Here is a 14,892-nt window from a genome sequence, read left to right on the forward strand (position 1 = left end):
GGGAGATTTAGATGGGATATTAGGAGGAAATTCTTCCTTGTGAGGCTGGGGAGGCCCTGGCACAGGTTGTCCAGAGAAGCTGTGGCTGCCCCATCCCTGGAAGTGTTCCAGGACAGGTTGGACGGGGCTTGGATCAGCCTGGGATAGTGGAAGGTGTCCCTGCAAACAGCATCACAGGGAGCAAAACCAAGCAGGTCTGTGGTTCTGGACGTGCAGAGGCACCTTCCTCCTCTGCAAAACCTTCACGTCTCTGCTCAGGCGAGCACCAAACCCTCCTCCCAATGTCTCCGAGCCCTTCTGCCCCCAGCCCCTGCTCCAGTACCTTTGGGAGGGATCACAGGACACCCCGAGCCAGGCGGCTGCTGCAATGTCACCTCTGTGCAGAGGAGGGCAGGGTTGGCTCCTCAGGGCTCCTGTCTCGACAGAGCTGTGACAGGAGGAGAATTAATCCTTAAGGCTCAGCTGTACCTTGGATTTTGGGGCCCTGGAGCATCCACACACACACACACACTGTGCAAGGTCTGGGAGCAGCAGGGACACACCAGCATCCCCATCCTGTCATCCTCCCTCAGGTCTGCCCAGATGCTGATTCCTGTCCCAGAGACCTCTCCCAAACTGGGATTGATTTTTGATCATCAACAAGCCCGTCAGTGACAACTCGAGGCTGTTAACTTCCAGCTCAGGAGCACTTCTCCAAACCACAACCAGCCTCTCACAAAGCTCAAACGCTCTCATCACACCTCCCTGGAGAGTCTGACACTCAGACGTGATGTTCTGGTTCACCTCCAGGCCGTGGCCATCGGTGTCCTCCCCTGCTCCCCCCTCCTCCAGGCAAAAGCAGGAGAGAGGAGCACGAAGGACACATCACATCAAGCACTGTGTCATGCTCAGAGACACGGAGGCTCCAGAGTGAGGGTGTGGGAAGGACCTGGTTGGATGAAGCCTCTGGAGGTGACTCAGGCCCAGGGAGGACACTGAGAGATGCACACTGTGGGTGTCCATCCGAGCGCTCCGGCTGCAGTGACCCATGGATGTGCCATTTGCTCTGGCACTGCTGTGTGTCCATGCTCTGCTTTCCCAGAGGGATGTTCCCCAGGAGAAGGTGACCTGAAAGCTGCAATACAGTAAGTCTCAGCAGAGGATGTGGCACTGGAGCAGAAAGCCAGGTGAGACTGGCCAGGAACTGGGGATGGATGGATGACACACCCAGTGCCACCCCACAAAGTGGAGGGTCTCAATTCCTAAAAGTAGAAACATCCTTTCCATTAGCCCTCATTCCTCTAGATTTGGATTTGGTGGGACCTAAAGCAGAGACCAGATGATCCACATCTCCATCCACTGATCACAGAACCATCACAGAATCCTAGAGTGATTTGGGTTGGAAGGACCTTAAAGCTCATCCAGTCCCACCCCCTGCCACGGGCAGGGACACCTTCCACTAGACCAGGCTGCTCCAAACCCTGTCCAACCTGGCCTTGGACACTTCCAGGAAGGGGGGGTATTGATTCATTACACAAACACTTTGGATGTTTTGCTGCCAGAGATGGTTCTCCATGAAAGCCCTTCAGATGTGCTCCCAGCTGGTTCTGACCTGGGGTCTTCCTGCCCACGAGCTCCTGCCTGGGATGGATTTCAGAAGAGCCAAGTGTTTCACTGCAAGGATGATGGGTACAGCCCAAGGCTGCTGTCAACAGTGTCTCCACACTGTGAGCTGGAGAGCAGCCAGGTGAGATGTGACTCAACACATCTCCGCTCCTCCAGAGCTCCACGACCAACAGGGAGAAACCCCAAACCCATCCCCAGCCCCACGAGAGTCCAACCAGCATCACTGGAGATCCATCACCCACCCAGGAAGGCTCAGCCAGCACAGTGGGAAGAGCAAACCTGCCTTTGCAGATCCCATCTCGGGGCAGACAGTGAGACATGCTGGAACATTGTTCTGGAACACCCTGCTGACCTTTACAAACCTGATTTTCCCCCCATCTCCCGCTCTCGAGTCCCGGCCGCAGCTGGAGCGGGACATTCATCATCATTTACCACCAGGACTGAGGAGAGGAAGTTGGAATGGAGCTGGGATGAGACAGCCACGCTTGGCATTCCTGGTCCCATCTCCACTTCCCTTTGTCATGGCAGAAATAATAAGAAAGCAAAGCCACCCGTAACGATCCGGCCTCTCCCTCAAAACACGGATCACTGGCAGCAGCTTTATTGCTGCCAGGACAGTCTCTGCTTCCCTGAGCTTCCCGAGGACATGCCAGATGAATGTATGGAGGGGTCACACTGCAGGGAGGCTCCACCTGGCAGCACAGAGCCCACCATGGCACTCATGGAGAGGGATCCCACCAGGATCTCTGCTGGAGAGGGCAGGGACGAGCATCTGCTCCCCCCAACAGGGGAGGATAATTACTGGTATCAAAAATAGCCAGGGGGGAAATGGTTACACCAGGTATTACCAATTAACCCATAAATCTAAACATGACAATTAACAGGATCCTACACTTGCACTAATTACCAGTCTGTGGGAGGAGGATGTGCAGGAGGGAGGTGGGAGCCTGTGGACCTGCCGAAGCAGCAGATCCAGACTCCAGTTGGGGATGTTCCAGGGGATCCCACCATGCCAAAATGGAATTGTCAGGGTGACTGGAGGGCTCAAGGGGGTCTCCTGCCTTCCAGGCTCCACCAGGTATTCAGGGCCTTCAACAAATCTCATTAAACCTCCAGCAAAAAAACAAACCTGCAGTGGCACCGCAGAATGTCCCCAATTCCGTGTGGATGTGCTGATTGGCAGCACAGGATTTACTGGGAGAGAAGCTGATCCCAGCCCCAGCCTCACCCTCCCTGGTTTGGGGACCGCGCCCAGGGTGTCACTGTGTGCCAGGAGGGCCCCAGGTGTGCAGAGGACACTGTGTCTGCTCCACGTCTCTGGTGGCCAGCGGAAAAATTGCACCATCTCCTTGTTTTGGGAATGTCAAAAGTGCAGAGACACCGAGCACGGCTGGATAAAACAGCCACACAACACCTTTTCCTTCATGCCCTGTGAGCTCAGCCCCATCCATCCCATCCCATCCCTTCCATCCCCATGGGATAGCAAAGCCTCCTCTCCTCGTGCTGGCAGGTTTGAGCAGGAGAGGGAATCCTGCTTCCTCACCAGCACTTTTACAACTTTTATCTCCTTTAAAAAGGGATTTCTCCCTTTGCTGAGATCAAAGGCTCCCTCTGACAGCCACTTTGCTCCTTGATAACCTGTTGGGCCGTACTCCCGGCATGCAAAGTGGGCTGTCGAGGGCAAGGCGATGGAACATAACGAATGGGATGTCAAGAAAAATTAAATCAAGTGTCAGGATAAAATTCCAGGGGGGAAGCTACTTTTATGATTCATATTGCCAACCAATTATCCGGTGACAGGCCGGACGGTGGCGTTTCCTCATGGCTCGCAGCTCGGGAAGGGAATCGTGCAAATCAGCTCATCTAAAGCTCCTTCCCCAAAGCCAGAGGACTCTGAGATGATCACCAGCACACACTCCATCTTCCAGCCCCAGATGACACTCGGCGTGTGCCAGAGCTGATGGATTCCCAAGAAAAAGCAGCTCTGCCAGGGAAACGCTCCAGGCTTGAGATCTCTCCCACCAGCACGAGCAGGGCTCAGCCATCCATCCTGAAAACACCGCGGATCTTTTCCCTTTGAACAGCTCCATCCAGCCTGAAAACACTCTGGATCTCTTCCTTTTGAACAGCTGACGTGCTCTGGGCACTGAGACGGAAAGCCAAGGTCGTGTTTCCATCAGAAACACGGAGTAACTCAATATCCCCACCAGGTAGGAAATATGGCCCTGGGGGGTGGCTGCCCCCCAAGTGACACCGGGCGGCACCGGAGCGGCACTAACAGAGTCTGTCAAGGCCCAATGGATTTTGCTTATCCACAACACTTATCCCTGGTGCCTCAGCAGCCGCTGGAGCGGAGGGAGGTGGCAGCAGCCGTCAGTTTGATGGGAAGCCACGGCTCCGAGAGCAGCTCGGGAAGCCCACACAGCCTCCGGGTCAGGCTCAGCGCCCTCAGAACACCCCCAGACACAGAGAGCTGAGGGGGAAAGTGCAGCTCTCGGTGCAAAGGAGCGTGTGGGGAGTCGGGGCAGCAAAGCCCAATGTCAGTGGTATTTTTAATCCCTGCCACAACCACGCGGAAAAGCAAAGGGAAAGCTCAGGAGGTAAAAAAGCTGCTGGAGAAGAGAAGGTTGTGTGGAGACCTCACAGCACCTTCCAGGATCTGAAGGGGATACAGGGAAGCCAGAAAGAGGCTGTTCATCAGGCACTGGAGTGACAGGGCAAGGGGAATGGGTTCACACTGAAAGAGAGTGGGTTTAGATTAGAAACTGGGAAGAAATTCCTCCCTGTGAGGGTGGTGAGGCCCTGGCACAGGTTGCCCAGAGAACCTGTGGCTGCCCCATCCCTGGAAGTGTCCCAGGTCAGGTTGGATGAGGCTTGGAGCAACCTGGGATAGTAGAAGGTATCCCTGCCCATGACAGGGGGTGGGACTGGATGAGCCTTAAAATCCCTTCCACTTATTAAGCCAAACTCATCATCAGGATCTGGACACTCATCAGCTGCTCTTCCCAAAATACAGTGGGATTTTTTCCAAGGTGTGCTCAGGACAATGCTCTGCACTGGGACAGGGAGCCAGTGACTCTCCAAGGGTTTGGGGTTCTGCCTGGTTGGGAGATACAAAGAGCCTCGTGGACCTTCCCTCACCTGGCCTTTGTTCCTACTACGTGGACCTTTTCCAAGTCAGCAGCTTAAATATTTGCATCCTGGAGAACCAAAAGACAAACCTAGCCACCATCAGCTGGGTCCCCAAGGGAGAGCTTTCTGATTCGTTCCATCCCTGCTCATAAAATATAATACCTGGCTGGTCCAGGATCATTTTGGAGAGGTGTTTCATTGGCACTCACTGTGGTAGTTTTCCAGCCCCCTGCCAAGATGGGATGGTTAATGGAGCAGGAAGCAGCTGCTCCTGCTCTGCTTCCAATAACAACAGGGTGGTGGGAGGCAGCACCAAGCCACAGGCTCCTCTCAGACACCCACCAGCTCCCCCACAGCCATGGGTCTTATGGCAAAGGGATTTTTACTCTGTTTGTTCCCAGCCTGTGCCAAAACACTGCAGCGCTTCCCTTGCTGAGCCTGTGGAGGATGGCAGAGCTGCTGGAGGAGAAGCAGAGCCTAGATGGTGACAAGCTGCCATTCCCACCTCTGCTCCATCCAACAGGGCCAGGAACATCCCTCCTGCCTCACAGGGCCACTTCCACCTGGGCCATTCCTCCAGGAGAAGCCAAAGACATGGACAGCACAGGGCCAAGTGCTGTGCTCACAGAGCCCTGTTCCACACCAGGACAGGCACCCCACGGCATAAACCAGTTTCTCAGCAGGTTTTACCACCATTCCCAACCTTTTGGCCATCCATACACCTCCAGAGGTGCTTCAATCATCACAACCCCCCAGAGATGGACCTAGGTGTTGTTCCCACTCTCATAAACATGCATGCATCCCCTTCCAGGTGCTCCTGCTCCCAAGGGAGCCTCAGCATTCTCTGGCTGCAGCAGAGGAGCCTCCCTGGACCCTGCACAGGCAGGTCGGGACAGGACATGATGCCACATGACACAGCATCCAAACAGCCTTAAAATAAACTTCCCCTCCTTCCTCATGCATGATTAACTCCCACTGGAAAGCTCCTGTGCCTGAGCCTGCACGTGTGTGCACACACTCACACGTGTGCTCCCACCACGGGCAGCAGAACCCTCGTTAGGTCTTAAAAAAAAAAAAAAAAGGCATTTTTAAAATCTCTCGGAATTTAGCAACAATCTCCATGGATACCAATGACTGAAATCCCTCCGTTACCATGGCAACACGTTCCCCATCCTGCCTGTTCCTCCTGGAGCTGACACGCGGTTTATCGGGAGCGATAGGGAGAGAATTTGAAAGCAACCTTCCCTAAGTGCACGGAAGCAGAAAAATCCTCAGTGAGGAAATAACTATTAATAGAGATAAAACAGCTCCAGCGCGGCTCAGCCCCGGCCTGACGGAACACGGGCTCTGTGCCTGTGCTGAGCTCCAAAACCCCCAGGAAATTGCCGGGAGAACACAACCCTCAGCCACAGGGAAGGCAGACAGGGGCACGAAGGCTCAGAGCACAAACTCCCTCTGATTTTTTGTGTGTTTAAAGCACAAATAACTAACAGCAGAGCTGTAAGAGCAGGGCTGTGGGGCAAAGGGATACTGGTGTTGCTGTGGTGGCACAGGGATGGTTTGGGAAATGCTGCTGGCAGCACCCTTGGAGCCTGTGGGGGATAACTGGGGCTCTCACTGAGACATCACCAGGGCTGGTGGCACCAGAGCCTGAAATTACCTCCTTTTTCCAGCAAAGGGGCTTACAGGGTGAGTGGATTTGGCAATCCAGCCCAGTGAACTACACCTGGATGTCACACAAGGTGCCCACCAGGGTAATTCACACCACTGGGGTAAAATATATTTACCACCAGGATAAAGAGAGAAGGTTTAGATGGGACATTGGGAAGGAATTCTTCCCTGTGAGGGTGATGAGGCCCTGGCACAATTGCCAAGAGATTCCCCAATCCTGGAAGTGTTCAAGGCCAGGTTGGATGGGGCTTGGGGCAACCTGGTCTAGTGGAAGTTGTCCCTGCCCATGGCAGGGGGTGGGACTGGATGAGCTGTAAGGTCTCTTCCAACCCAAACCACTCTGTGATTCCATGATTCAAGAGGCCTGAAGTCCCCTCAGGTTTCTCTCTCAGGACACACCTGCTCAGTCAGCACAGTCCATTATTCCCCATGTCTCCGAGGGTCCAGCTCAGCAGAGCTGGAGCTGCCACGGAATCGTTTCCCTCTCCCTCTGCCCCAAAGCCCAGAGGAATGGAATGTGCTCAGCACAAAGTGAGTTCTGACGTGGCTACAAACACTCACAGGCAAGAGCCCCTGGGCTCTCCCACACCAGCACCAGCCCAGTTTGCAGCACAGACTGGAACAAACCCTCTCCCAGTGTCTCTGATCCCAAATGTGCCATGTGTCAAAAACACCCAGTAACCAGCTGAGAAAAGGGAATCAAGCCTGGCAGGAAAAACCCACCACCCACCACAGCCCTTCTTCCTTCAGCTTTCACAAAATATGGGGAAAAATGCTCCAAGCCCCTGGGAGGGAGGTGCCTCCCAACATCAGTCCTGCTGTGGCCTCCTGTCCCACAGCCCAAGGGCACAGCAATGCTGACCAGGAGGAAAGACAGCAAACATGAGGTGAGTCCAGAGTCCATCCCCAATTCCATTTCCCAATTCATCCTAAAGAGTTCAGGCTCAAAGGGTAAGACATAACTATGGGGAGCGGGATTCCAAACATTCCTTTGGGAAGCTGGAGGCACAGATGCCCCAGCTCACCCCCTGAAGACACACTTACTTGTCCTACAGGGTGACAGCACCACACTGGCTCCATCCTTTGAACATCAGGCATCAATTATTGGGGAGAGCAGCTCCATATTTTTCTCATGACTCTGATAAAAGCACCACGATCCAGACTGAGTCCATCCATGAGCTGCATCTGGGAAGGGCAATTTGAGCAACAGAAGCTTTTCCATGCTTTGCAGAAACCCCTCCCTGTGGTGGAAGTCACCACTCAAGGCCCTTTGATTGACTCAGCTGAATTTCAGGAGCAGTTTCCCAGACACCACCATTACCATGTGGATCTCGGCCTGGGAAATGGACCAAAGGAATTCAGGGCAGCTGATGATGATTTGGGCAATTATGAGCAGCTGTGAATCAATAAGGTTTAACTTGCAGGGAGATCCTCGTGGGAGAACCCTTAGGGGCTGATCTCAGGCAGGATTTAGTCAAAGCTTTTCATTAGGGACAAGAGCAGCCTCCAAAGCACGAGCTGGGAAGGGTGGGGGCTCTGCCGAGGTGGGTGCAGGGCACCAGAGATCCAGCAGGGAGGCTCCGAGTGCTGCCTTTCCCTGAGCTCATGAGCCACGAGGAAGGGGAATGGGCTGCAACCTGCAGAAAGCCCCTTAATTACAACATCTCAGCTCACTGCAAACATCTGTGGTGAACAGGAGGAGGCCAGGAACCTGAAGGATGGGGAGCACATCCCACACCCACTGACCACCACAATGAGAAGGGTGAACACCCAAAATCAGGGCTTGGCACTGCTGGGGGACAGACTTGCACAGAATCCCGGGGATGTTCACCATTTCCACAAAAGCCAACCCCAAAACCACCCCAATTAGAGCAGCTTCCTGCTCTGCTCAATTAGGACAGTGCTACAGGTCCCATGAGCTGCCAAAGCTGCCAGCAGCACTGGGAAGGCAGCGGGACACGTCCCTGTGCAGGTTTAGAGGCTCCCCGGGGACACTGATTCCCACGGGGAGGCCAAATAGGTATAAACCAAGCTGGGATTGCTGCAGTCAGGCAGGAGCTGAGGTCAGGCTTATCTGAAACAGCGACACAATCAATCTGGACCAGCCAGGCTTGGACCTGCTCCACAAAACTACAGCCATAGGAAGGACAGAGCCATTCCTTCCCTTCCGAGGGACACTCAGCCACTCCACAAATACAGACCCATAAATGCAAAACGAGAAGTGAGATCAAGCAGTTTGAAAAAGCCACCACTTGCACATGTTTCTCTCTCCTGTTTTTCATGCAGCACTTTCTATCCCCTCAGCCAAGCCCAGCTGTAAATAAACACGGGGCTTCCACAGGGCTGTAAAATTAAAGATCGGGACCAGAAAAGCAGCCCTAAACTATAGCTCAGACATAACACTGTTAAATAAAAAGACCAGAAGGAATCACAGCACTTTCCAGCCTGATTTCCAGCACAAGAGAGACAAGGGAGTTCCTCCCCCCCCTCCCATTTCCAATGACACAGATAAGGAGACTGAGAAAAGCGCCGGAGTAGAATCCAAAAATCTTCCCTCTGTCAGGAGCAGACCTGCACATAGCCCTGAAAAATGAGTTCTCAAGATGAGAGGCACTAAAAACATCGCAGCCCCTCCAACAGTTGAGGCATTCCTTGGGAGAGCTGCATTTTTTCACATCCAAGGTTTTGATCTCGGAATTGTTCTGCTCTCTGGCTCTGTGGGGAAAATGGGAAGCGAGCAGCATGTTAAGAATCCTTTGAAGGTATCCTTCCCAAGCATTCCAAAAGACAAAGGGAAAAAATAGATACACACTTGAGCCTCAGGCCCCGGTTCAAGGCAAAGGAAGATTTCAGAGAGTTGAGGCACAAACCCCACGTGCTGAGCTCCAGGATGATCCCAAGAAAAGGGATGGGCACGTGAAGACTGAAAAGGCACAACCAGATGCAATACACAGAAACATGGAACTGGGATTGCCACCCTGGAAACAGAACTTGGTTTGCACCAGCTCTCCTAAGAGAGATGAGCTGGAAAAACAATTCCTTTGGACAGAGCAAATAGGTTGAGTGAAGGACACCTTCCCTTTCCCCAACCTGTCACAGGATAGGAAGAGCGACACACCTCATGATTCAGAACTCGCCCAACCCAAACACAAACTGCATAGGAATTCACCCTGAAGAAGAGTCAGCCAGAGTTTCAAGGTTTTATGGAGATAACAAACTTGTCCTTGAGCAATATCCGAACATCTACGTTTGTATAAACACCGAGAGTGCCGGGAGAATAAACATATTTATACTCACCTACGTGGGCACACAAAAACAGCACGGCAGGCTGGGAGGAGGCAGGAGGGGCTGGAAGTGTCACCAGAGAGCAGGAGGGGCTGGAAGTGTCACCAGAGAGCAGGAGTCAAAGATAGGAGACATTAAGTATCACCCCAGCACTATCACTTTCAATCTTTGTCAAAGTTCTCAGATTGGAGCAGTCCCCCTTCCTCCCTCCCTCCTCAGGCCTGGAAGGGATTATAAACCAGCCAGAGATGGATGCAAACTGTTAGATGCATTCATAAAAAAAAAAATAAATAAGTCTTACTCCACAGGATAATCGCCTTAAACCCAAGCTGCTCCACATAGCTCCCGGCCTCGTTTGGATTCCGCTCGGACGTGGCTCCCGACCACGGGGCTCTGCCTCCTTCCTGGCATTTCCCTGGATTATCTCTGTGCTGTGCCATTGCCTTGAGATTAAGCTTGTTTTACTCCAAATTCAGCTGCTCTTTGCTCGGTGTTTGACCAGCACTGCTCATGTTGCCTTTATTCCCTGAAAAGTGGCAGGAGGGCTCAGTTCCATTTGCAATGCTCGGCCCCCAAGGTGGGATCGAGTGGAGACAACGCTTTGTGGAACATTCCTTGAATAAAAACCTTCATGTTGAAGCCACACAGGCTGATTTCTGGGATCAATTCCCCAGTGGGAACATTCCCAATGGCTTTAAGAAGGATGAACCAGTATTGGTGGACCTAAAATGAGACTGATATGTAAATTCTGGGGTCAGGTGTTCACTCCTCTGCTCCAGCCCAGAGAACAGGTAGCATTTCCCATTTTGGGAAGTGTCTTGTTCCAAGTGCTGGAGAGTCAGGAATGCTGAGAGCTTTTGAAGTATGGTAGGAGCAGCTGGCAGAGAGGAGCCTGGGGTGAATCCAACTCCAGTTCAAAGCACCAATCCCTCCTCCAAGTCACTGCACAGGGCCAGAATAAAAGGATCTCAGGAAACAGCAGAGCCCCAAAGACAAACAGTGCAAGACATGAAAGACTGAAGGAAGGAGCAGCAGGAGTGAGAGCAAAGCTTCTCTCCCTCACCCCAGAAGGACTGGTTGTAGTTCAGTGGGATGCAGATCAAGAAAGGATTGTCCTTTCTTTCCAATTAAAACTGACTGATTATATGCCAACAGTAAAAAGAGAGGCCAATCCTTCCACATCCAGCTTGGAGTATGGAATCACAGGATGGTTTGGGTTGGAGGGATCATAAAGCTCATCCAGTTCCACCACCTGCCATAGGCAGGGACACCTTCCACTAGCCCAATTTGCTCCAAGCCCCATCCAACCTGGCCTTGGACACTTCCAGGGATGAGGCAGCCACAGCTTCTCTGGGCCTCACCACCCTCACAGGGAAGAATTTCTTCCCAGTATCTCCTCTAAATCTCCACTTTTCTGGTGGGAAGCCATTCCCCCTTGTCCTGTCCCTCCAGGCCCTTGTCCAAAGTCCCTCTCCAGCTCTCCTGGAGACCCTTTAGGCACTGGAAGGGGCTCCAAGGTCTCCCTGGAGCCTCTCCCAGCCTGTTCCACGAGCTGAGGGGCTCCAGCTCTCGGAGCATCTCCATGGCCCTCCTGTTCCACATCATGTTCCACATCCAGCTCCAAAGCAAGGAAAGAGAGGAAGATGACAGATGTGAAGGTGGAGCAGGAGCAGGAGGGAGCAGGGACACCCCTGACAGGGCTGGACACCCCCAGGGCTCCCAGGACAGGGAGGGCTGTACCTGGAGAACCTCCCAGGGCTGGCAGCAGATGGAGGAACATGGAGAGAAAAGCTCAAACACATCCTATTTCACAGGACTTTTGCTCCAGTGGCTCTCAGGAAACCCAGCTGCTCTGCTGCAGCTTCTCCTCCCGCAGGGGCTCCGCTCCCAACACTGATCCAGGCTGGAAAATCCAGGCCCAAACACCACATCCCTTGTGCCTGCAGCTGGAGAACACAGGAACTGACAAACCAGCTTAAGAAAATGATTTTTATTTCTTTTTTTTTTAATTATTTCTTTTTTCTCCTTTTTTTTGAATTTCTGCTGTTTACAGATATGTTTTATTTCTCATAATACAGCTTGGCAGCAATAAAAAAAAAAAAAATCCCACTGCAGCTGAACTAAACCCCATAAATACCAGCCCAGAAAACAATGGACAACCACCAATATTTCTATACAGGAACTATTATTTTAATGTCACATTTTGACAATGGTAAATGATCTACAGACTGTACGTGGGCAAAAGGCAAGAAGTGAGTCTTTTGAAACACCAGATGGAGAATAAACAGCTCATTATCAACATTTACATGATTCACATCAAATTGATGACATCCTAAATGTATTCCTTTTAAAGGATAGAAATTTTTCAATAAAATATTACATTTCATTTAATACTCTGGTACAATACTTCATACATTGCAGGAAAAAAAAAATAAATGCAAGGTCTACTCCACCTAATAAGAGGATCCTTTTTCATTAGTCTTTAGTACTGTAATAAAAAAAATCACAATAATGTCATAAATAAACAGGCTTGAAATTATTAATTACGTTTCACTATTTAAAAGGGAGAAATTACAAATTAATTTGCAATAATGAAGTTATGGGTAGAAAAATCAAAACCTGACAACACATTCTAGTACCAGCTGTGAATTCTCTCATCCCTACAACAAAAAAAGGAAACAGGTTTTGTATCTTTGTTAGCTGTGTCCTAGTTAATTGTGTTTCCAACACATATTTTAAGAGGGAAAAGTAAAGTTTGGTCAGGATTAATAGGAGAATGAATCAGGCCTAACAACAGTTAGCTGAAATTAAAGTTTATGCTCTAAAACATTCAGTAAATGAAGTTTGCAGCAAATTCATGCTGGCATAAATTATTGTGCCTTAGGAGTTGGGGTAAATTTCCCTTGTGGAATAAAGTCTTCTCCAAGAGAACACTTCAGCCCTGCATCCCTTTTCCATTCATTGATACAGAACAGGCTTGGAAATCAATGCTTAAAATGGAATTCCCTAAAAACCTCACTAGAAATACACAAAACCCACATTCACTGATCCCCCCCGAACCAAAGGACATTGCTCTTTGTTGCTTCATCTGCCAGAAAGCCCAGCCTGAAATTTATTTGCTTAAAATAATTTAAATTATTTCTCTTAATTATGCTTAATTTCTTAATTATTTTCCTTTAAGAACCCTCCAACTCTCACTGGTGTGGGGAAGGGGACAGATTTTCTGGTGCATTTTATGGTCTCCCCTCTGGTGTCACCAGGGCCCAACACTCCAGGGCAGAGAGGAGAATTTATTTATTCCCAACCTTTCAGATTCTGCTCCCCCCTCGCTGACATTCTCCCACCATATGCTCCCCAGGATTAATACACATTCTGCAGCAAGAATTCCCTGCTTCTAAAGACAAAAATTCAAAATAAACCCCTAAACAGCTCAAATGAGGTCATGAGGCAACTTCATGTTGGCCATGAACTGATTGCTGCTTACACAGGTCAATCTTTTAAGACACAACACGTGAACTGAGTTCAGCCAGTGGACATTGCCTCAGGATCCTTCTCTCCCTTCTCCTGACTTCCCCCCTGACTTCCCAGTTTGGAGCAGAGCAGCTCCAAACCCAAGCCTGGGTCCCACCTAGCTCTAACCTATGAAGTGCAGGATTTGTCTAATTCTGCACCAAGTTTGAGGCAAATATTTAATTGCTCTCTACAAATACCAGCACTTCTGTCTGATCCCTGTTCAGCAGGAGGCAGCTGGAAATAGGGACACAGAGGAAGGAGGTGATGGAGAACAGGCATCTCCCACCAAAATTAACAGATTCCTCTCTCATCATCATCTATTCAGACCTAGAAAGGGCACAAGTATTTATGACTAGAGTATAAGGCTATGCCAGTAAAACACATCTTATGGTATGCTGGTGACAGGAGTTCCAAAAATAAATCCCAAAGCCCCAAAAGACAAAAAGGACAAGAGGCAAAGTAACAAAATTCTGCTTAACATTAACGAAGCACCTTCATTCAGTTCAAACAAACTGTTCAAATATTTGAATTTGCAAAGTACTCTCAGGAAAAGGTAATGTAATCTCACACTTAACCTTTCACAAAGCTGTATTAATTACATTCCAGGCTTCAGCAGAATTCCGCCAGGAAGGCCAATAACACAATTCCATCGGCCCCGTTTCCCTGCACACGGCAGTTTGTGCAGTGGCACCCTGTGCATGGAAATGGAAATCATTCCTGAACACCCCTAAAGTCACAGAACTCCACCATGGAAAAAGGTGCTGGTGACACACCAGTCCCCACTCCTTGGGTTCCAAGGGGACTGCTGGTCCAGGGAACTGGACAGGGCAAAGTGAAGGAACCCAAACAAGTGGCAGCTCAGCAGACCTTCCTTCTGGAGTCTCTAAAGAGGCTTTTGGCTCATTGACAATCAGAAGTGGTTTCAGATTAACGTGATTTTTAATGGGGACAGCAAGTTCCAGGCAGCTCCAAAAGGCACTTGGGGTGGGAGGGTGACAAAGTCCTGCCTGGTGACACCCGGCGTGGCCTCGCTGCTGCTCCTGCTGCCCTGTCCCACTAAGGCAATTCCAGAGGATTCTTCCATGCACTGCCTTCCCCACACAACTGCAGTTTGGCCTTTTAGACCAGCACAAAGCCTTCCTAAAAATCCAGAAGGCTGCCCAGCTCCCACCTCCCCTGCAGAAGGGAAGGGGGCACTGACCCCAAGGGAACACTGGGTTACTGGTTTCACGGGTTTAATGTGCTGCCAAGGTATCATCATGCAACTTTTTAAACTATCTTAACTCTACAAGTTCAGTCTCTTGTTTAATAGATGAACACAGACTAATTAACACAGTGTCCTCACAAACCACTCAGGTCTCCTGAGAGAAACAGCAACTTTCTATTCTGGGTGGAGAGATCATGGAAAAGAAACTTTGATGTAAAAGCAAGAATTACTCAAAAACAGCCCATCCAGCCACTCAGCTAAGTCAGAATCAAGCCACCAATTATCACAAAAAGCACCTTCATATCAATAACTGCTCACCCCAGGAAGCTCAGTCTGAGTTTGAAATGTATCAGGACTAATTTGATCATGCAGTTGATTCATTCCCGCTGGTGATCCACTGTTTCCCAACAATCAAGTATTGTTCCCATCAGTATTTTACATTAGTGTAACGGATTTATCCACGTCATTGCTCTCCCCTC

The sequence above is a fragment of the Manacus vitellinus genome, unplaced genomic scaffold (genome assembly GCF_001715985.3).
Source record: "Manacus vitellinus isolate BGI_N305 unplaced genomic scaffold, ASM171598v3 scaffold_31_pilon, whole genome shotgun sequence".
Lineage (NCBI taxonomy): Eukaryota > Metazoa > Chordata > Aves > Passeriformes > Pipridae > Manacus > Manacus vitellinus.